This window comes from Oncorhynchus tshawytscha, linkage group LG10, assembly GCF_018296145.1.
Source record: "Oncorhynchus tshawytscha isolate Ot180627B linkage group LG10, Otsh_v2.0, whole genome shotgun sequence".
In the NCBI taxonomy this organism is placed as follows: Eukaryota; Metazoa; Chordata; class Actinopteri; order Salmoniformes; family Salmonidae; genus Oncorhynchus; species Oncorhynchus tshawytscha.
This window is the reverse complement of record NC_056438.1, coordinates 23,811,540-23,835,840: the sequence shown is the minus strand read 5'-3', so window position 1 is coordinate 23,835,840 and position 24,301 is coordinate 23,811,540. Positions and strand designations below refer to the sequence as shown.

The following is a 24,301-nucleotide window of genomic DNA, read 5'->3' as shown; positions in this document are numbered from 1 at the left end:
TTATGCCATTTTGATTACAATAGCCTGACTCACTAAAGCCAGGGGTAAAGTCCAATCCTGCAACATATCAAGATAACGTCACACGCATGTAAGGATAACGTAATGCATATACTCCACACGCTTAAAGTGGACCGACCGCCTCAAGTGAAGTGCTTTTCTAATCACGGCTGAGAGGATTTGCGCGAATATAAATAGCACTTTCATTAGATCAATACTGCCATGTCCTCCACACACACACATATCCCCCGAGCTAACATTAAGCACACAAGCCTGGTAATAATGGAGGACTGGTTGGACACACTCTAGCCATTCTTGTTTGATCACATGGTGTACCCCAGGGCCTTGTCTCGGCCCCGCTGATTAATTCATCTGTGTGATTGGCCCTGTGGAAGCTGAAGCACTAAGAGTAGCCATTGATTTGTCATTAGGGTGATCATTCCATTGGAATTGGATTTATTTTGCATCTTAAGAACATGACTAAGCTGTGTGATGTTCAGCCTGAAGGCCACCGGAGGCCAGCCGATGGGCTTTATCTGATGGAATGTCTAGCGGCTGACACATTAGCTCCCAAGTCTAGCTCTAATGTACTACATGTATGCATATATAATCTCTATTCCAGTATCTAACATTACTATATTTTACAAATATACATGAAAGATGACCAGAAAACATTGTAAAAATGATCTAACTGACCTTTCTATCAAGTGTTAGTTCTCCAAAACAAATGCATTAGGCTATGTTATATCCTATGTCACATTACGATTGAAGTCCTTTACTCGGTTGTCTCCAAATGTCAACATTTTCACGGCAGGGACATTCTTATTAACATGCCACTCGTCCTAAATTCATTACAGTTCAAAACCAAAGTGATCATCATATGCAGTGCCTAAAACTAACTTGTTGGCCTACCATCCACAGTGTCAGGTAGCCACTCAGATTTTCTTTCCACATAGAAAAACACAACAAAATTGATGACCATGCTTTGTAATGTATTAGTAAGAGGTAATGTGGTAGATAAACATTTTTGTGACCTGAGTCTGTTAACAAAAATCTCAGATGAGACAAAATATTCAGATGCACCTTTAAGGGCAGAGGTCTCTGTGTGTGTGTGTGTGTGTGTGTGTGTGTGTGTGTGTGTGTGTGTGTGTGTGTGTGTGTGTGTGTGTGTGTGTGTGTGTGTGTGTGTGTGTGTGTGTGTGTGTGTGTGCATGCGTGCGTGCGTGCGTGCGCGTGTGATATTTGGGATCGGACTAGGGCGTCTCTTTGCTATCAGTTGAAGCAGCAGACTCAAACTAACACTGAAAGACAACAGACCATGTCAACAAAACAATGTACAGTTGAAGTCTGAAGTTGACATACACTTAGGTTGGAGTCATTAAAACTCATTTTTCGACCATTCCACACATTTCTTGTTAACAAACTATAGTTTTGGCAGGTCGGTTAGAACATCTACTTTGTGCATGACACAAGTAATTTTTCCAACAATTGTTTACAGACAGATTATTTCACTTATAATTCACTGTATCACAATTCCAGTGCTTCAGAAGTTATCATACACTAAGTTGGCTGTGCCTTTAAACAGCTTGGAAAATTCCAGAATATTATGTCATGGCTTTAGAAGCTTCTGATAGGCTAATTGACATAATTTGAGTCAATTGGAGGTGTACCTGTGGATGTATTTCAAGGCCTACCTTCAAACTGTGTCTCTTTGCTTGACATCATGGGAAAGTCAAAAGAAAAGAGCCAATACCTCCACAAGTTTGGTTCATCCTTGGGAGCAATTTCCAAATGCCTGAAGGTACCACCTTCATCTGTACAAACAATAGTATGCAAGTATAAACACCATGGGACCACGCAGCCGCCATACAGCTCAAGAAGGAGACGAGTTCTGTCTCCTAGAGATTAACGTACTTTGGTGCGAAAAGTGCAAATCAATCCCAGAACAACAGCAAAGGACCTTGTGAAGATGCTCGAGAAAACAGGTACAAACGTATCTATATCCACAGTAAAAGAGTCCTATATCGACATAACCTGAAAGGCCGCACAGCAAGGAAGAAGTCACTGCTCCAAATCTGCCATTAAAAAGCAAGACTACGGTTTGCAACTGCACATGGGGACAAAGATCATACTTTTTGGTGAAATGTCCTCTGGTTTGATGAAACAAAAATAGAACTCTTTGGCCATAATGACCAATCGTTATGTTTGGAGGAAAAAGGGGGAGGCTTGCAAGCATGAAGAACACCATCCCAACCGTGAAGCACGGGGGTGGCACCATCATGTTGTGGGGGTGCTTTGCTGCAGGAGGGACTGGTGCACTTCACAAAATAGATGGCATCATGAGGAGGAACATTTTGTGGATATGTTGAAGCAACATCTCAAGACATCAGTCAGGAAGTTAAAGCTTGGTTGCAAATGGGTCTTCCAAATGGACAATGAGCCCCAAGCATACTTCCAAAGTTGTGGCAAAATGGCTCAAGTACAACAAAGTTAAGGTATCACAAAGCTCTGACCTCAAACCTATATAACATTTGTGGACAGAACTGAAAAGGCGTATGCAAGCAAGGAGGTCTACAAAACCTGACTCAGTTACACCAGCTCTGTCAGGAGGAGTGGGACAAAATTCACTCGACTTATTGTGGGAAGCTTGTGGAAGGCTAACCGAAACATTTGAACCAAGTTAAACAATTTAAAGGCAATGCTACCAAATACTAATTGAGTGTATGTAAACTTCTGACCCACTAGGAATGTGATGAAAGAAATAAAAGTTTAAATAAATAATTATCTCTACGATTATTCTGACAATTCACATTCTTAAAATAAAGTGGTGATCCTAACTGACCTAACACAATGAATTTTTACTAGGATTAAATGTCAGGAGTTTAAATGTATTTCTCTATGGTGTATGTAAACTTCCGACTTCAAATGTATATAGCCAAGAAACACGATGACAGTCTCACTTTGTAGACTTTTGAGTAAATTTGACTTTTCTGCCTGTGTGCAACGCCACCAAAAATGCATCTATCAGCACTTCACGCTGATAGATACAGGCAGTGTTGCTCCATGAGGTGGAATAGGATTCGTATTTCTTTGTGAAATTAGCAGCTATGAAACAAAACAGCTAAAAAACGTGGAAAACAGCTACTGCAGCGTTTTTCTGCTATAAATCGTAACTCTTACATGTGCTCATACTTGACTTTTCACAATTTTTATTTGGTAATGTAATGCACACACTGTAGAGCCATGCAAACTGACCACCCTCCAACGTGGCTGGTGAAATAGGCATTTTTACTCGCCATTACCTAAATCTTACCGGGTGTTCATTTTATGCCCTGGTCATTTGTGGTTCCGTTGCGCCTACATATGCAAGATTTACACCTGTCGTAAATCTTATCAAGGTGAGGGAAGTGTTTACACGTTAATTTATTTCAGGGAAAGCCAGACCAGTGACCCATAAAATTAGCTAAGATAATAGTGACCTTAACATGGTCTTCTGCACATGGAGGTAATTGCTAAGGCCCAAGATCAATCAATATTGACTCCACAGTTTTCCCACTACTGCTTTAGTTGAATGTATAAAATTGGCTTTAGACGGATGGAGAAAATATCCCTGATAGTTTAACCTTTATTTATCCAACACGTTCACTTATCTGCACAATGATATATTTCCATTGGGAATTCTGTGGTGTGTTATTAATATGAAAAAGTGAAGTATTGACATGGCACAGAACATCTCAGGAATCTTCTTTAATTGGAAGAGAAATAGAGTGTCTACAGTAGTAAATTGTAAGGCCCTTTGAAAATGTGCCTCTAAAAGACATGCATGACTGCTCCCATTGTGTATGTGTTAATGACAACAAGCCATATTGAGATAAAAGTCCATGGAAAAATGATATTGATTAAAGGTGCTAGAACATCTTATCAATAAATCACAAACAGAAGAGGGGGGATCACTGCATAGCCAATCACCGCTTGCTCTAAGGCATTTTGATTTCTGTTGATTTTTACAAGGTAGGGGCACCGACTTAGCAGACGTTTCCACCTTGACTTGATAAATCTCACAATCTTCTTTTTCTTGCCACACTGAAGTAATTTATTTTTCATCTCTCCGAGCTATATATATTCCGGTTAATATTTCTTCTTTTTTTTCAGACAACCTGACAAAAGATGCCTCAAGGGATGATATGAATTCCAAGACCTTTGCACTCTAGTTTCAGACAGAATTTGGTCTCTTTTCAGTCGTATTTGGAGAAAAGAAAGTTGTCCTTTTTAAACAATTACTGTTATACTTAAATAATCAATGTTTTGACACACTTGTCACACATATGCCATGCAAAATCACATGGGCACTTCAATAGGTGTACCTCAAATACAGATGGATTACTGCCACATTTATTGTCCACGGTTTTCATAAAGATTCATACAAAGGCTATTTCATGACTGTAAGATAAGCATGAACCATATGCGCATATTGATTCAAGGTAACACTTACATTTTATGATGCTTCAGTGAACCTCATTGCCATTGTCTGATTTCTCAGAGAGAAAATTACATTTGTGACTGACCGGCTCGATTTAAAATGGTGTTTTTTTACATTGGATAAAAGTAGAGACTCAGAGCTAGAAAATGCTATATCTTACACTACAGTTGAGGGACAATGGGAAAGCAATTCTGCTTTGAAAGTTGATAAACTTGTAACCTCACTTTTGGAAAAAATGGCCTTTGAATGTTTTAGTACACCTACTGGAGAGGTCCTCTTGGTCTACACCCATTCAGCATCACTCACACCGTCTTAAGCTTTAGCCCTGCCCATCTCTTTAAGGAGCACTCAGAGTACACACTGGACGCTCTGGCTGAGGAGTAGGGTTGATCCGAGCGTTCTGTCCTAAAAACAGCAGTCAAGCACCCAAGCAAACTGGCTAACATTGGCTAGCTTGCAAGATACTTCCAGAACAAATGAGAGAACAGCTCACTCTGACCATTTTACTCGCCCTAACAGAGCTGGTTAGGCTGTTTTTATGTTATCCAGAGCGTTGGTGACTGCAACTGTGCTGCTGGCAACAATTTAATTACACTTGTTTGCCAACGTTTACTGACCACCGGCCATATTCAACGGGTGTTGAGCATTCGTAAATGTATCAGTTATTCTGCACTCTGGCACACTCAGACGAGAGTGCTCTGAAATCGGAGTAGATAGCCAGAGCGAATTTACCAGCTACATCTATCAACAGTTGTCGCAGTGACATCAAGAACATTCTATTGAAACGGTTACTTGCATAGTGTCTTTTGTTAAGACATGTAGCTCAACAATGAACCATAATCTCAACTCTCGAAGTTACTACCCTGCATCAATCTGCAGGTAGCAAAGCAACCAGTTTCAATGTTAGCTAGCTAACATTAAGCTATAACTAGCAAAGCAAATGGTTCTGAGGTACAAATAATATTACTACACAGATCATACACATAATGTAAGCTAGAGAGCCAGCCAGCTAATGTTAGCTAACAGTACACTTTAACTTGAAATGAAAATGACTTTTTGACTAAATTAGAAATGTGTAATATTTGAAAATGTAGCTAGCTAGACTTCTTTTTTTCTTTATTTTATTAAGGGGTGGATCAGTGTTACGTTCCCCAGTTTATGTGTTGTAGTTTGTGTATTTGCATGTGTTTATTTCAGGAAATGGCTTCCTGAAATCCCTCAAGCAGCTGATTGGTCGACTCCATGGTTAATTGGAGAGCTGACCCCGCCCCCTCGTCAAGACACAGCTGTCTCCAATTACCCATTCCTTCAGAAGCTATATAAAAGCCAGTGTTCTGTTCAGGAGAGAGAGATATTTGGAGGTAGGGATTGCTGAGGTTGATTTTGTTAGAGGTTGATTTTGTTAGAGGTTGATTTTGTTAGAGGTTGATTTTGTTAGAGGTTGATTTTGTTAGAGGTTGATTTTGTTAGAGGTTGATTTTGTTAGAGGTTGATTTTGTTAGAGGTTGATTTTGTTAGAGGTTGATTTTGTTAGAGGTTGATTTTGTTAGAGGTTGATTTTGTTAGAGGTTGATTTTGTTAGAGGTTGATTTTGTTAGAGGTTGATTTTGTTAGAGGTTGATTTTGTTAGAGGTTGATTTTGTTAGAGGTTGATTTTGTTAGAGGTTGATTTTGCTGGGAGGTCATTGCAGAGATTTTGCTAGAGGTTGATTTTGCTGGGAGTTCATTGCTGGGAGTTCATTGCTGGGAAGTGGTATGTTCTGTGAGTTTGTTGCTCAGGTAGAGCTTATTTGATGTCCTTTGTTTCTTAGTTTGTTTGAAATTGTTTAATATTCTGTTTCATTTGTTCCCAGGGGAGAAGGGGAAGGCACCTTGGGAGTGCTTAGGCAAGAGGCCCGCGGGCATACATATACCCATAGTATATTCACTGTCTAGGCACACTAGGTATGACCTGGGCGGACCACCCCCTGTATTTTGGTTAGGGCACCAGGTGGTGCTAAATTAGGTAAGTAGTGGGTAGGCAGGTAAGATAGAGGGGGGCTTTGAGATTTACTTTCTTTGCTTTGGTTCCGTCCAGCCCCTTTCCCCCATATTACCGTGTAAAGGAATAAAGTCCTTGTAAACGGTACCACATTCTGCCTGTTGTCATTCTTACTCGCACCTACAGTCCATACCTTTTTCACTTCACAGAGAGTTTAGTTGTAGCAGGGTGTTGCGTTCCCTCTTCATCGAGGCGTGCGTAACAATCAGCTTAATATTGCAGAAAGAATATTGGTTCCATCAATGTAATTGTCTGCATCATTTTCAATCCCCCATATATTTTGGGGGTAAATGTATATATCCATACACGCATGCATACATATATACATACTTTTTTAAAGAATATACCTTTATTATTATTCCCCACAAACCCTACCACCGATCCCCCAATTGGAGTAAACTAATAAACACTTTGGCTTTTACCTTCAATTTATACATCTTATATACATTTTACAGACAGTCTATTTTACAATAGTTATTTTTTGTTTGTTTTTAGTCCTTCCTCTATTTCTGATAGTTTGATTTCTATTTGTAACTGTGCTATTTCACAAAAGTTCTGAACCTATATACATTTTTACAGACCACGTAGGTTTTACATGTTTTATCTTGCTATTAGTCCCACCCTTCAGCTCCATTCAATCTCTCCCATCTATCTCTCAACATCATCCATTTTGGAAATCTATTTGCCATATATTTTTCAACTGTGCTGTGATGCTTCACATATGAATTGAACCTTTCTATTCTCATGTCTTCTACAGATTGTAAATTAAAAATAAATATTTTTGCTAAAATAATGATTATATTATTGATTGACTATGGCTTTTCAAATCACCCAGTATTGCTATCTGCAGCGTTAGTTCTAGGCAAATGTTGGAATTCTTCAGCCATTCCTGGAGCTGTGACCAAAAACGAGTTACATATGGACAATACCAAAATAAATGATCTAATGACTCTGCCTCCTCACAGCAGAATCTGCATAGCTGGGAAGATTGTATCCCCCATATATATAACATTCTATTAGTTGCAAGAATTTTGTATAGTCATTTAGCTAGACTATCTTACCTGTGTACATGGATGGACGCTTCTCCCTCTCTGTCACGGATGCTTAATTTGAATATGTAATCCGGAGACAGGTGTTTTCTCTATCTACTTAGCTATCATACTCCAATTCCACTGATTTCCAAACTTGGTCCTCCAGAAAGTGGTGAGCAACACTTATTTAGTTTTACTACGTGATATCTTTAGAAGAAAAAAAATCTGCGTTAGACAGGATTACCTACTACACATACTGACCAGCTCAAGTAGACAGAAGCCTGCTACATGGCAGACCAATCCAAACTCATCTCTTGGCATGTCCAGCCCACTCATTATCTCAGCCCATCATGGCTACTGGGAAGGTTGCTGACTTTTTCTGTGGCTAAACCAACTAGGCTTGTAATTTAACAATTTTATTTGTATTTACAAATGGCATACAAGTTTGTTATTAAGGCACATGAAAGTTCACATGTTCTACAAGGTATTCTACAAGGTATTTCTGATGAATAAATGATTGAAAAAAATGTACGTTCAAATGGCTCTCCTATGAAGTAGTGACGCGTGACATACGTTTCCTGAAAATAATCACATTTTGATATTGAATGGACTGGACATTCTGTGAGGTTAGCAGTAGTGAGGTTAACTAAGGGATAATGAATCTTCCATGGGTGTCACGTTCTGACCATCGTTCGTATGTGTTTTCTTTGTTTTAGTGTTGGTCAGGACGTGAGCTGGGTGGTCAGGACGTGAGCTGGGTGACCTCGGATGGGGCCCCAGTGTCTCCTGACCCCTCCTGTCTCAGCCTCCAGTATTTATGCTGCAGTAGTTTATGTGTCGGGGGGCTGGGGTCAGTTTGTTATATCTGGAGTACTTCTCCTGTCCTATTCGGTGTCCTGTGTGAATCTAAGTGTGCGTTCTCTAATTCTCTCCTTCTCTCTTTCTTTCTCTCTCTCGGAGGACCTGAGCCCTAGGACCTGAGCTCGAGGACTACCTGACATGATGACTCCTTGCTGTCCCCAGTCCACCTGGCCATGCTGCTGTTCCAGTTTCAACTGACCTGAGCCCTAGGACCATGCCCCAGGACTACCTGACATGATGACTCCTTGCTGTCCCCAGTCCACCTGGCCATGCTGCTGCTCCAGTTTCAACTTCCACCTGACTGTGCTGCTGCTCCAGTTTCAACTGTTCTGCCTTATTATTATTCGACCATGCTGGTCATTTATGAACATTTGAACATCTTGGCCATGTTCTGTTATAATCTCCACCTGGCACAGCCAGAAGAGGACTGGCCACCCCACATAGCCTGGTTCCTCTCTAGGTTTCTTCCTAGGTTTTGGCCTTTCTAGGGAGTTTTTCCTAGCCACCGTGCTTCTACACCTGCATTGCTTGCTGTTTGGGGTTTTAGGCTGGGTTTCTGTACAGCACTTTGAGATATCAGCTGATGTACGAAGGGCTATATAAATAAATTTGATTTGATTTGATTTGGGCATTCTCTGTTGTGTGTCTGGTTTGTCTATTTCTATGTTTGGCCTGATATGGTTCTCAATCAGAAGCAGATGTTAGTCATTGTCTCTGATTGGGAACCATATTTAGGTAGCCTGTTTTGTGTTGGGTTTTGTGGGTGATTGTCCTTAGTGTCTTGATGTCCTTGGTCTGTGTGTATGTGCACCAGTATTAGGCTGGTTTCATTACGTTTTGTAGTGTTTGTATTTAGATTTGTGTTGCTTCAGTTTAATAAACATGGATCGCAATCTACACGCCGCGTTTTGGTCCGACTCTCCTTCACCACAAGAGAACCGTTACAATGGGTATGATGCAACAACACTCAGTTTGCATTGGAAGAATGTTTTCATTATCAACAATGTTGACAATTTGAAACAGTCAGTGTAGGATTTATCGCAGTGTATGAAGAATGTAGTTTCCTGCGAAAACTACCGGATACTAGTTTAGAATACATTTGATTGAATATCGTTATCAAAAGGTGGAGGGTTGGGGTCTTGTTAGCACTACATATCAAGTTGGCAGTTGTTAGAGGGAGGTGAGGTATTTATGAGAAGTTACACTCTATTTTTCCAGGAGTGATGGCAAAGATCACATGACAGTACCTGGCGAATGACGGGCTGTGCTATTTAAATCATCCATCCCAAGATTACACATTATTTAAACTGCTGAACTTGAGGAATTCATGATAGGCCTATGTCACTGTCTCGCACTGACCCATTTTCATATACAAGCCATACATTATCGATATACATTATATTTCCCTTGTTTTGAGTCAAGAATCAATGGGTAAATTCAGTATGAAAAGTTCACTAACGCTTCAAAAACATGAATTTCAATATTTTCTAAGCACATTTCTATGTATTCATAGTTGGGCAAATTATATTTTTCTCAAAATGAGGGGTGGCAATTTGCTCTTGGCTTGGCCATTCAACTCCAACTTTAATTTAGGTTTGAAAATATTTATTTTGGAGGCATTGTTAGGCTAATGTACATTTTTTGAAGGGGGAAAGGAGAGACTACCGCTGGCTTTACTTTGATAAGGTGTTAGTATCTAATATCAAGAGCAGATAAGACCCTTATTAACCCCAGTATTCTCGTTAGAGGGAGGGGCTTATCACACAGAGAAGACGAAAGCAAGATGTGGAAGTAATATGACTGGCTTTGGCTTTGCTGCATGTCCTAAAGCTTTATGGTTGAGGTCAACTTCATTTTGAGAATTCGATAGGGGGAAAGCTTGCAAGACAAGCCACACTGACGCTGTTTGAAAGATCTAATTCAGGCCCCAACGTTCATCAACTTTCACAACATCCAATCCATATACCATTTTAACTGGTGCCCAAAAGCTCAATTAGTAGACATTTTCAGTAGCCAAGTGCCCTTGGTTTGTTTGTTACACACTATAGTGACTGTGGTTGAATCGAGTGTTTATAAGGTTAAGGTTCAGAATTTGTTTTTAAGGAATATTGTGGTCTGATGTGTTTGTTGGGTTTTAATATCAGCACAGATACAACCAAAGCTCTCTTGGAATTAAATATTCTAAAAATAGCTGTGGAGGATCATTGCAATATTTCCATGGTGTCCTCAATGCATACCAAGCAACACTGATTATAAAAAAAATGTTGAAAAGATCATAAAATATGAATTTCCTTCTCACACATAACAGTTTAAAGTTGTGAACGCTCAATGTGTTAGGTTAACTCAATCTCATGTAAAATGTATGAAGTAGTGATACATAAATATGCACAATGTGGATCTGGGAACTGTACTGCTCAAGGCTAAGGCTTGAAATAGACTGGACGGCAATTTGCCCTATTTGGCATCATCAGTCTTAACATTTTAGGGCCACATTTTCAAAGTGTTTGCACATGCACAAAGTTAGAAACATACTAACTCTGTTTTTTTGCTGCATCTTTTTTTCTAAACATCAATTTGATCTTTTGTTTGCCCTTTTGAATATTTTTGTATATTTCACTTCCTCTTGAAACTATCTAGTGAGAAGAGAAGAAACACACACACACGCACGATGCACGCGCACACACATACAATGCAAAAACATGACACACATGTTTTAATGACAACTGACCATTCACTAGTCATTCACTAATAAATAATCTTATTGGGACTATCAAAAAGCACCAAGTAAGCACACTGGTAGAGCACCAGCAATCAATGCTTTAAGACAAAGAAGAATGAGCCCAGAGCTTGATAAATGTTGAGCCATTGACATATCGATTGAGTCAGTACACAAACACTCACCCTAAACAAGTCAGAAAACACCCTGGGTGCCAGCACTATACGTCCCATCGATTTCTGTTCAGGCTCAACATAGATTATGCTGCACTTAGACCTTTAATTCCCTCTCAAGCAAAGACATTACACAGGCAAATGTTTAATTAAGCAATCACTGTGGTGTAATCTCAATAATCCAGTATCTGAATGTGGGCCAGACTGGCACCATCCTGCCTGTCCCTTTCCTTTCGTGGAAAAATAGGGGAGGTATTAGTTAGCTATAGCCAATAATGTAGCGCTAAAGAACAGTGGGAGAAATGCCCACCACCAAGTATGACTCCTGTAAAAGGCGTAAGGGAGGTATCCCCTTTTTGTTGGATTATTTTTTTTCTTTAGCAATTTGCCTTACATTGCATGTATACCTATGTAACTAAACAGTAATAACAGGTAGGTATAACAGCAACTTGAGGCTAAGTGTTCAATTATTTAAAAATTGGGTAAAGATAGACTGGCAAAGATATTCCAAAAGTCCACTATTGAACCTCACACAAGTACCTCACCGCATCCACGCTGACAATCCAACAACTGTGCCACATAGGCTAAAATAGAGCTGAAATCCGCACCATTCCCAGAATGGTGCACTAATTAAAAGCCTGCTTCAAGGATTTTCAGCAGATTCAGGCAGGTGTTCATGGTTGACTTATTTTTCAGCCAAAGGAAGACCGTTTTTAGGGGCAAGGATCGAGACAGGTGTTTCTGAAAAAATGTTGAGCTCTTGTTCACCCCTCCACACCTCCATGCACAAGGGCTACAATTCATTAAGTCTGTTTTTTTGTGGATGATTTGGCTTTCCAAACTGTCCTCAACTGGACACACCTTGGAATTATTCCTCACCCTAAACTGTCTGTCAGTTAGTGGAAGACAGCTTGTCACACATAATATGGGTGTCACGACTGCTAGTGTGGAGGACAAGTACCTATAAATGGCCACTGTTGCTCATCTCAAAGTTAAGTGCATGATTTCAAATTACAGTGATCTTTCTTCATTCATATCAAAAGTGCGATCAGTACTTTCTGAAGCCAATGGCAATAAATTCAATAGGCAAATATGTGCAACATCTATGATGTATTACTGTTCAACGTAGTCAGCAGTGGTGGACTTAGGTATAGGCGACATGGGCAACATGAGGATGCACGTCACATCAATGATATCATGTCACCGTGTGGGACTGTGGGTCAATTAACATTGTTGTAGTGGGTGCCCCGATTCTAGTTTGTGAGCTAGGCAGGCTACTGCCTGGGAAGGTCTCCCACTCAGAAGTACGAGAAGGGGAGGGGGTAGGTTGAAATAGAGCATCAAATGTTCAACGTAGTGAGAGTATATTTGAATAAGTTTGAGCCACTTAGTGTACAATTCTTTCAGAGGCAGGACATGAATCAAATCCAGAATATACTCACACATGATATTCTTCAAAATCCTCCACATGATCAGAATCTGAGTAGATTATACCCTTTACGTATTACTTCACAGTTATCTCTCAGAATAACAGAACAAAAAAGTCAGAATTTCTTTAGTTCCAAGTTCCAAAAAGTGACAAAAACAATTAAGCAGTATACTAATCATGATTGAATTCAGAGTTGGTTGTTTGTTCTTTGTCATTGTGTTTGAAATCAGCAATATAAATCAGAATGAGAATCAGAAGACAAAGCCGACTATTACACAGATAACATTGGAAATCATTTGTCAATTCACAATGCAACGAGTCAAATAAAGCTAGGCGATATCTAAATGAGGAAAGTATTCCTACAGCAGATAAACAAAGGCAATTATAATCGTGTCCTGTTAAGAATATTTGGGCGAGCAAAAAAAAAAAGACGATTCTGCGGCAGAAGATAATTAACTTTTGACACTTTTCTGTGGGAACGAGCCAAAAAAGATGTTTCTGTCAGGGTTGGGGGGTGGTGATGGGGGGGTGGAGGAGTGAAGACACCCAGTGGTGGCAATCGTATTATCAGAGTTGCTGAAGTAGAACTCAACAGATATAATTATCATGGATGATTCAACTTATATGGTAATTACGGTATTAGAATAAATGGGAACATGGCAGCAAGTGACCTAAAAAAAAGAAATCTGCTGGCAGAACAAAGACAAGTATGATTTGTATTATAATTTTAAAAATGAAAACGTCAGTTTCTAATCTTTGCCACCTCTCTGTAGAGAGGCTGTGGCTTCAGATGAGCAGCAATCATAACACATTGGCAACCCTCCCCTATTCACATCTCTGGCGTAATCCCAATGTTCGCTGGAGTCTGAGATACCGCTTATCAGTCATTTGAAGTTTTGAGTTGCAAACATTGAAGTTATTTTCTGATGCCGGGCATGCTCGCTTGTCAGGGGGATGTTCCAGCTTAGAACACTGCATAGGAATAAAGCATGTGGCACTGAGATGTTTTGAATATGAATGCCGGCTTACGTTTGCAATTCTGTATGACATAAGTAGGGCTGTTGTGGTGACCGTGTTACCGCCTCACCGGTAGTCATTAGTCATGACCGCATTGAAATTCCACATGACCGTTGAGTCAATCTTTTTATGCACTCTGGACATGTTTTGGTAGCAATTTGAAATGATTTATACTTTTACTTTTGAAGTATATTTTTGCAATTACATTGACTTTTGATACTTAACTATATTTAAAACCAAATACTTTTAGACTTTTATTCAAGTAGTATTTTACTGGGTGACTTGACTTTTTTACTTGAGTCATTTTCTATTAAGCTATCTTTACATTTACTCAAGTATGACAATCGGGTACTTTTTACACCACTGTGTAAAACATGGTTGTTGAGGATGTTGTTTCAAAGCCTAACACAACGAAAAGGACAGTGCTTTCTAAGGTGATGATTAATTCAAAACACCCATACACATATTAGAGAAGGAGCCCCCCCATCAAAAGAAATAAATAAATACAAAAAAATACAACTGAATTAATAGTATGACTGTGACGTTACACAATACATAGCCTACCGCATATTCTGCTTGGCAGCAAAACATAGAACAGAACTGATTTAAGATGTCTTTCGTATATAATTGGTCTAGCCTACACAAATTAGAGTAATTACCATTGAGTGTGGACTGTATTATCATGCATGCTGGATGGACTGGTTACCTTATGCTACACTCCAAAATGTATATCAATGTGTCTGGGAGAGAACATATAGCCCTAGGCGATGCTGTTGGCTCATTTATTGTGCAGGGCGGCTTACAGTTAGCCTACAATTAGTGAATTTGTATTATATTTTTTATATTTTCAAAATGAATTGGGGGACACATTACCTTTAGCCATACAGAATATCTCACCACCATGCGTTTCCATCTCCTCCTCCTCCTTTACTCTTTTCTCGAGCACGCAGACGGGCTGTCAAGTTTAGTGAAAGATGTTTAATTGCTATCGATGTTCCCGAACACATTTCACTTGGTTTCCCAGATTAAGCCCTGGGTAGCTGCAGGAACAAGGTTGGAGAGCCCATGGTATACAGAGTTTGGGCAGTGAGAACATGCTCCTCAAACAGAGGTTGATGTGTGGAGTGAATAAGTGTTCTTATATGTATTTCTCAGCTGCTCATATTGAGCACATGCTCCGCTATAAAAACCCAAGTAGCCAACAAAACGGACTGGTGGGAATGAGCAAGAGATCCATTCGCTATTTGAGTGCGTACAGATTACATTTATTTTTCCCCCTGCCCCTTTTTCCTGCCCATTTGATAATGGTCCATTCTAAATCGAAACTAATTTGACATATTAGTAAAGACAAGATTAAGTTGAGCATAGTCTGATGGATGAACATACGATCACTCGATGAGACAACAGCTGTGCATCCTGAGGCAAAGGAACAGAAAGCAACATTTTTTGCTACTTTCTCAAATCATCAGTAGCCTATAGTCACACCATGCAGCCCATATGTGTTATGATTTCTAAGACATTCTAAGGTTTGTATCATTCACAGCCACTTTTGCATGGCAATAACCAGCTGTCATAAGCATTATAAACTCAGCAAAAAAAGAAATGTCCTCTCACCGTCAACTGTGTTTAATTTTCAGCAAACTTAACATGTGTAAATATTTGTATGAACATAACAAGATTCAACAACTGACCCATAAACTGAACAAGTTCCACAGACAAGTGACTAACAGAAATGGAATAATGTGTCCCTGAACAAAAGTAACAGTCAGTTTCTGGTGTGGCCACCAGCTGTATTAAGTACTGCAGTGCATCTCCTCCTCATGGACTGCACCAGATTTGTCAGTTCTTGCCAAGGCACCTGCACCTTCCCAGACATTTATCTGATCCAACATGTCCCAGACGTGCCCAATGGGTTTGAGGTCCGGGCTCTTCGTTGGCCATGGAAGAACACTGACATTCCTGTCTTGCAGGAAATCACACACAGAACGAGCAGTATGGCTGGTGGCATTGTCATGCTGGAGGGTCATGTCAGGATGTGCCTGCAGGAAGGATATCACATGAGGGAGAAGGATGTCTTCCCTGTAACACACAGCGTTGAGATTGCCTGCAATGACGACAAGCTCAGTCCGATGATGCTGGGACACACCGCCCCAGACCATGACGGACCCTCCACCTACAAATTGATCCCGCTCCAGAGTACAGGCCTCAGTGTATCGCTCATTCCTTCAACGATAAATGCAAATCTGACAATCACCCCTGGTGAGACAAAACAGTGACTCATCAGTAAAAGGCACTTTTTGGCAGTCCTGTCTGGTCCAGCGACGGTGGGTTTGTGACCATAGGCTACGTTGTTGCCGGTGATGTCTGGTGAGGACCTGCCTTACAACAGGCCTACAAGCCCTCAATCCATCCTCTCAGCCTATTGCGGACAGTCTGAGCACTGATGGAGGGATTGTGCGTTCCTGGTGTAACTCGGGCAGTTGTTGTTGCCATCCTGTACCTGTCCCGCAGGTGTGATGTTCAGATGTACCGATCCTGTGCAGGTGTTGTTACACGTGGTCTGTCACTGCGAGTACGATCAGCTGTCCTTCCTGTCAGCTGTCCTTCCTGTCAGCTGTCCTTCCTGTCAGCTGTCCTTCCTGGCACGTTCAGGGACCCTGGGCATATTTTTCTGTGTTTTTCAGAGTCAGTAGAAAGGCCTCTTTAGTGTCCTACGATTTCATAACTGTGACCTTAATTGCCTACCGTCTGTAAGCTGTTAGTGTCTTAACGACGTTCCACAGTTGCATGTTCATTAATTGTTTATGGTTCATTGAACAAGCATGGGAAACAGTGTTTAAACCCTTTACAATGAAGACAGGGTCCTGAAAAAGGGACGTTTCCTTTTTTGCTGAGTTTATTATTATTATTAGTTATTATTCGTTATAGTTGGTCCATATTAGTTCGTATTGGTAATGTATTACTAGTATCACTTACTGTATATTACTATTTCATCTAATTCTAAACGTATTTCTGAAAATCAAGCTCTAAACCATGAATTTCTATGAAATAATTCCTTGGCCTAAAGAACGACAAATAGCAAACACTCAAGATAAATATTTATAGAATTTCACATAATAGCTGTTTGGAGAGGAGATCATTTTGAACTTTGACGTTATCAAGCCTTCGCCATACAGACGTTAATCAAAGTCAACACGCAATCTTGCTTTGATAAGCTGCCAGCAATAATTCTCCCATTGAATGCACTTATATTTGCAAGGGGTTCGCGCAGGTGCAATGAAGAAGAGCTGATTGCGTGTGGTGATCCTACTGATTACATTTCATATTTAAAACACATTTGTCATTAGAGGATTCAGTGGTGGCTGATGTGGCGGTAAGCTGAGATGTACAAATAAGAAGCTGTTATATATGCAGGCTGTCACATGTTTCCTCAGTCTTAGTTATATTTCACGTTAACATTTCAAAATTATCAGCATTGTGGACAATGTCTATCACTGTACTGTATCCAGTGGTAGACTGGCCATCTGGCATTTCAGGAAAAAGACGGGCGTTTGTTATAAATGCCAGGGCTGATTTTTGGTCCCAGTCTGCCTGGGGCTGCAGACTCTGATTCTACAATGACTTCCTCTTCCTGGTAATATAATATTTGATATTCTAAATATAAAGACATGCATGCTGTTAAATCATGGCTGACAATGATACGTCCACACCAGCACTCATTATGCACCTGTTTGTGTGTTAGGCTGGCAGCTTCCCTCTGAACGGCTTGTCAATGTTAAATGAAACAATCATCGACTGTAGCAGGAGGAGTTCAGCATTCAAACCATGCCGCCCTGCCCCCTGTACTGCGAGCAGAAATACCAATGATCATAGCTCAGAGTGGATTTCTCCTCTAGTAAAAAAATGCATATGAATGAATGTGTAACAGTATTGTAATGATTGTGGCATGTACTTTTCCATAGAAATTCACCATGATCTGTTAGTATATATTACAGACATTTTGAGAATAGAGAACCCAGTTTATGATATCTTCAGATCATATGTTATACTATTTCATCAACGTGCATCTAAGACGCAATGAGGTTCCTTTATACTGTTCAATTCTACATTCATGTGGGTAAGGGATGATTATCACTCTTTTCAATGGTATAAATGATAATACACTCCGGTGGGTCTATTGTGTCAGAATATTTCATTATAAAAATGTGCCAGTCAACTGACAGTAGGGGTAAAGATAATAAATGCAATTTTAAAAAATGGATTTGTGACCAGTACATAGCCAGCTGCTCAGAAATGATCTCAACCAAGCTGCGTGTAAATGGAATCAATGAGCATTGCCTTTTTCAGTCATTCTACAATCCATGTGTTCCAGCACAAATGTAATCCACACTGTGTTGCTTGTGTGGTAGCGCTTATACCACACAGTGTGTTAGTGTCTATAGTGGAAGCTCTTGGCAGTAGTGGACTTAGTGGGCGATGTGTAAATTGACATGTTATAAGGCCTGTTAAAGTGACGCTAGTCTCCCCCAGGGCTGGTTGAGATCTTAGCCTTTGTGTTGATGGAAGCAGTAGCTGACAGCCCTCAGATGCTCGTCCCCTCCCAGAAAGGAAAGAGCTTTCAAAGCGGAGAGGGGGAGGAAACACTAACTGTTGCATTCCTTGAAACGGGCCCCCTCTCTTCCTATCTCACAGTATCACATTCTTCCTAGAAAACGCAATGGGGATATGGATCGTCAACACTCATGACTGTATCAATTACAGATGTTGAGAGCAATGGGAAAGATCAATAGTGGTTCACCAAGAAAGACATTTAGCATTTTGCTGTGAGACTTAAATCAAAAACAGGGGTCTCTTAGGTGCTCTCATTTAAGTGATGCTAACTGAAAAAAGTGTGGCTTCTGTGGAGGTTAAGTTGTACTGTATATTAGGATTTTTGCAGAAAATTACATACATTTGGGGTGAAAGATTTCTGGTAAAAAATACCACACTCTTTCAATGTGTCACTCTATTTCCTTCAGTATTATGCATGGAAAAGATTAATTAATCAAATATTAATAGTAATCAAGGAGTAAATTATCATAAAATTGCTTCATGATTAATTCATATCACGGGTCAATAGCCATTGACATTGATATAAACATTATGATTTCATGAGGGTTAAGAGTATCATTGATTTTTTTAAATAAACACACTACCCTAGTTATTCAGTTTATTAACCATTTTGCCTTGTAATTGGAGAGGTCACAAAATCAAGGCCCCAGAGAGTGTGACAAGGGACTGATGCATGTGTCATGCAACATCTTTCAAATGGACCTTCTAAAATATAATTAATTAATCCAGTGTTTCCCAACTCCTGTCCTTGAGTACCCCCAACAGTACAAACTCCACATGACCTAAAGTATGATTGTCGAACATCTCATTCCAAAATCATGGGCATTAATATGGATTTTGTCCTCTCATTGCTGCTATAACAGCCTGCACTCTTTTGGGAAGGCTTTCCACTAGATGTTGGAACATTGCTGCAGGGACTTGCTGGAAGCAAGCCACAAGAGCATTAGTGAGGTCGGGCACTGATGTTGGGCAATTAGGCCTGGCTCACAGTCGGCGTTCCAATTCATCCCAAAAGTGTTCGATGGGGTTGAGGTCAGGTCTCTGTGAAGGACAGTCAATTTCTTCCATATTGATCTCGACAAACCATTTCTGTATGGGACCTCACTTTGTGCACGGGGGCATTGTCATGCTGAAACAGGAAAGGGCCTTCCCCAAACTGTTGCCACAAAGTTGGAAGCACATAATCATCTAGAATGTCATTGTATGCTGTAGTGTTAAGATTTCCCTTCACTGGAACTAAGGGGCCTAGCCCGAACCATGAAAAACAGCCCTGGACCATTATTCCTCCTCCACCAAACTTTACAGTTGGGACTAAGCATTGGTGCAGGTAGCTTCCTGGCAACCTCCAAACCCAGATTTGTCCGTCGGACTGCCAGATGGCGAAGCGTGATTCATCTCTGCTTCAGAATTCAATGGCGGTGAGCTTTACACCACTCCAGCCGACGCTTGGCATTGTGCTTGGAAACTCATTTCATGAAGCGCCCGACGAACAGTTATTGTGCTGACTTGCATCCAGAAGCAGTTTGGAACTCAGTCGTGAATGTTGCAACCAAGGACAGACAGTTTTTACGCACATCAGCACTCGGCGGTACCGTTCTGTGAGCTTGTGTGGCCTACCACTTCACAATAACAGCACTTATAATTGACCGGGGCAGCTCTAGCAGGGCAGAAATTTTATCAACTGATTTGTTGGAAAGGCGGCATCCTATGCCGGTGCCACGTTGAGATTCAGTGAGCTCTTCTATAAGGCCATTCTACTGTCAATGTTTGTCTATGGAGATTGCATGGCTCTGTGCTCGATTTTATACAGCTGTCAGCAACGGGTGTGGCTGAAATAGCTGAATTCACTAATTTGAAGTGGTGTCCACATACTTTTGTAGATATAGTGCATGTTTGTAGTAGGCCCAGGACAAGCACCTAATTAAACATTTAAACTAATCATCAAGCCCTTGACAATTTGAATGAGGTGTTGTTTTCCGGGGCTACAACAAAAATGCATGCTGTTGGGGTACTCGAGGACCGGAGTTGGGAAACACTGCCCTTATCCATACAAATGACCATGGACACAATAGCCATACACATCAGAGTATGACACTGTTGGGTGCGAACGTCAGTATCAGCCTCCAATTTCACATAGAATTTTCACAGGGGGGCAACTTAGCCCGACACATGAACAATTGGAATCCAGATTCCGTCTCAGTGTCGTTGCAAACGACGTTTCAGGGGTAGAGAAAGGCGGAGGGGCACTATAATAAATACATAGAAAATGCCCATATTTCATCGTAATGTTCCTTTGATGTGACGTGAAAATAAGCCCATTTGCTACAATGTGTCAATTACAGTGTGTGAGCGTATAAAAAGCGCCGTGCCACATGGATTGGCTGCGGAGGGGTCATTCTTCAGAGGCGGATTGTGGGGAGCAAGCACAGTCGGCTAGCATTTAGATGCAGAAAGATTTGAGGGGAGCGAAATTGATCAAAACGAGGCTATGGGGTTGCGGCGTGTGTATGTGCCCACACCAGAGTGTATCGTGTGTGGGGAGATGGTTGAATAGATGAATGTTGATGCCCTTCATGAAATACACATTCGAAGGCTGATTATATTGTGCTTTGCCTGTCGCGCTGCATAAATAGTGTAGGGGCCAATTGCGGAGCCCAGATAAAGGGACCATTAGGATGCCTCTGTGCAGTGGTGTTATGAAATGAGATGAAACAAAGACTTATATTAGATTACATATCCATACAGATAGACTTACATTTGATTACATAGCCATGCAGATAGGCTTACATTAGAATAGATAGCCATACAGATAGATTTGCATTAGACTATATAGCCATAAAGATATACTTACATTAAATTATACAGCCATACAGAAATATTTACATTAGATTATTTATCCATACAGAAATACTTAAAGTATATTAGATTATAGGGCCAAACATAAATATTTATATTAGATTATATAGCCATAAAAAAGCTTGGGGGAAATGTATGGAAAAGAGCAGGGACATCAACTGATATTTTTCATAAATATTTTGTTTACGATGTGCATGAGGAAATGTTTAAATCTAGAGCCTTCCAAAGCTGATGAAGTAGTTGGAAACCAACAAATATCATGCATGTTGCATAGTTCACACCACTGAACACTTACTATTCTGCTATTGGATAGTTTAAGGAGAAAATCACTCCAATATCAATCAACTAAGACATTCCAATATATAGGATATCCATTGAATAAATAACACAATTCTTCACATTATTGACATCCATTCATCTATTCTTATTCTTGAGATTCCTGGTGTCCTGCACTTGAGGAACCTCTAATTCAAGCATACCATGATTAATACACACAGGACTGCTGTCAAATAAGATCCTAAGGAAATATCACACAACACCTTGGAGAAGTTGTTTGTGCTACCAATTTAGGTCATCAAGCAGTTCATGCATGGCACTAACATACAGTACTTTTGACAGAGACAGCTTCATTGCATAGTTCATATTGTAGATGAATTGGGTTACTCAATATATTTGTGTCATAGAATGTGCCTGTACTTTAGGTCATTGACGTGTCTGTCTATATGTAGTCAAAATGAATGAGATGAGTCTCAATGTTAACTCATAAGCCAGTGAGTAAAAATGAAACATTCAGGATTTGTCAAGAGTGAGGCTTCACATATAATTGCTAATTATTAGGTCTAAGGAAATCACATGTGTGTGGAACTTTGCAACAAGAATGAATTTGGCTGGAAGGCAGGCAGGCAGGCAACTATATCTAGTAACACTATAAATGAGTGTTACTTTATCATAGTTTGGAAATGAAATGGGAGTTTCAATGCAATGGGATTTTTCTTCATAGAAATTAGAATTGACCTTCTTTCTCTCAGTTTGCAGTATAAATAGCAACCTATGATATTATCCTTCAGCCAGTTAACATTCTCATTCAAATAACATGTCATTACTATAACAACATACAACCACTACACTCAAAATGACGGCACTTCCACTTTTCAGATTCAGACAGGTGAGCGCACACATGGATATTTTTTAAAGAAGACATTGCATTAATGTGACAAGTTAAATTGAGTCTGTTTTGCACTTGTTTGGGCTGTCAGAATGAGTTTTCACATCCCATACAGTCTATCACATTTTCACATGTGATACAGTGCAGACGTGTGTCAATGTCTACAGTCCTCCTTGTGTACAGTAGATAGAGAGACAACTATAACAGAATCCAACCCACAGTCTTTTATATGAACTGCCAGACAGAAACATACAGACCCATAAAGCACGGAGGCCTACCTTGAGGTTGAAGGTGTGAAAGTCATGGAACATTCTCTCTCCTGAGACCTGTGTGACAATGAAGAAGATGAGACGTCAGTCATGATTAAGGACGCCCGCAATTACAGAGCAGCCCCAGTGACAGTGATCGATCAACGAGGAACTCCTCTTAATGAAGACTAAAGCACCCGAGGGCTCCAGGGACCAAACAGGAAAATATAACTAGGACTACGGTATGCAGTTCCAGATGCTTCAATCAGCTTGTGAAAGCATGTTTATAGTGTGTTAGTTAATAGCACCTGTGATGCTAACATATTAAATGCACATAATTAATTGCAGTTACTAAAGCCATTTCTCAAGAGATAGTCAATCAACACACCCTGATAATCTTATCAAACCAGAGGGACACAATACCAAGTCCAAACCTGAATAATGCATCATCATGGTAAAACATTGAATAGATGAAACAGAGTTCATGGAAGGTACACACTTTCTGCATTGAGCTGTCTGAAAGGCAGAGGACAGAATAATATTCCACTCCAAACAGCAACATCAACCTATTCATGGTATCGGTATGCCCAGGCCAACACTAGCAGGTAACCTTGAAGGTGGACAACAACAGACAGAAATCATCGAGTTTGATTGAGATTTTGGGTTATTTGTGTTAAAAGACTGTCTGAACCCAAGGGCCACTCAAACAGAACTGAATCAGTTTGACTGTGACGTACAACTTTGTTTTCTACTTCGTTGTTAAACTCTAGAGAGAGAGAAAATTCAGGCCCTGGAGGTGGATGCATGGGATAAAATGTGTTAAAATTCAGCAGGTGATTCAGCCCCGTAATACACTGAAAAACCTAGATCGCGATGGGCTCTGACTAACCATAGGGAGGTACACGTTTGCTTTTGGTTCTATTTCCATAATGTATAAGGGGTAGAGTAAGGCCGTTGCCAAAACCAGACGGGCCCTTTGAGGGAAAACATCGGAATGGAGCTCCAAGAAACAGAAGTGAATAAAATAAACGACCTCCGAGAATACGGAGGAGGGAAAAACATCTTTGAGATATGGGATAAATCATTTCATGTGTCACAGGGCGAGAGACGGAATAGACTGCAGAATGAATTGGGTGGTACTGTTGGGAAAATGTATCTATGTATGGACGCTGTTGGCATTCACTTCCGGGGCCACAAACTCAAGTGGCGATGCCATTTCATTTGGTGATTTTTGGAGCAAAAATATTTTTTGGTGTGTGTGGGAACCAATGAGTAGCCTTAGGGTTACGTCAATTTGGAATGGTAAGCAATTACAGTGATTAATATGAAAAGTAAAATAAGGATACTTGGCCTGTCTACCTCAAATATATCCTGTTTTATACTGTATACTGTTAATACTGTAAATGTTGAATCAGTGGAGGATCCTCAGAGGAGGTAGGGGAGGACCATCCTCCTCAGGGAATTTCAGTAAAAGTTAAAGTGCAACATTAAAAAAGTTAATAATTTTTAGAAAAAACTATACTAAATATACCCACATCACCAAATCATTGATTAAAATACATTGTTTTGCTATAAAGCTCTACAGTAGCCTCAAATCAAACAAATCACATCAAATTATATTGGTCACATACACATGGTTAGCAGATGTTAATGCGAGTGTAACGAAATGCTTGTGC

At 40.2% G+C, this 24,301-nt stretch overlaps 1 protein-coding gene across 31 annotated transcripts in view; it reads right to left on the bottom strand.

Moving 5' to 3' along the window:
- Positions 1-24,301, bottom strand: part of LOC112259973 (receptor-type tyrosine-protein phosphatase delta) — a 600,208-nt gene that overhangs the window by 294,063 nt on the left and 281,844 nt on the right. For all 31 annotated transcript variants that reach the window (XM_024434700.2, XM_042328371.1, XM_042328363.1 and 28 more), the window contains exon 8: positions 22,656-22,703. The gene's annotated coding sequence lies outside the window, so the exon portion shown is untranslated. The remainder of the gene's footprint in view (positions 1-22,655; positions 22,704-24,301) is intronic.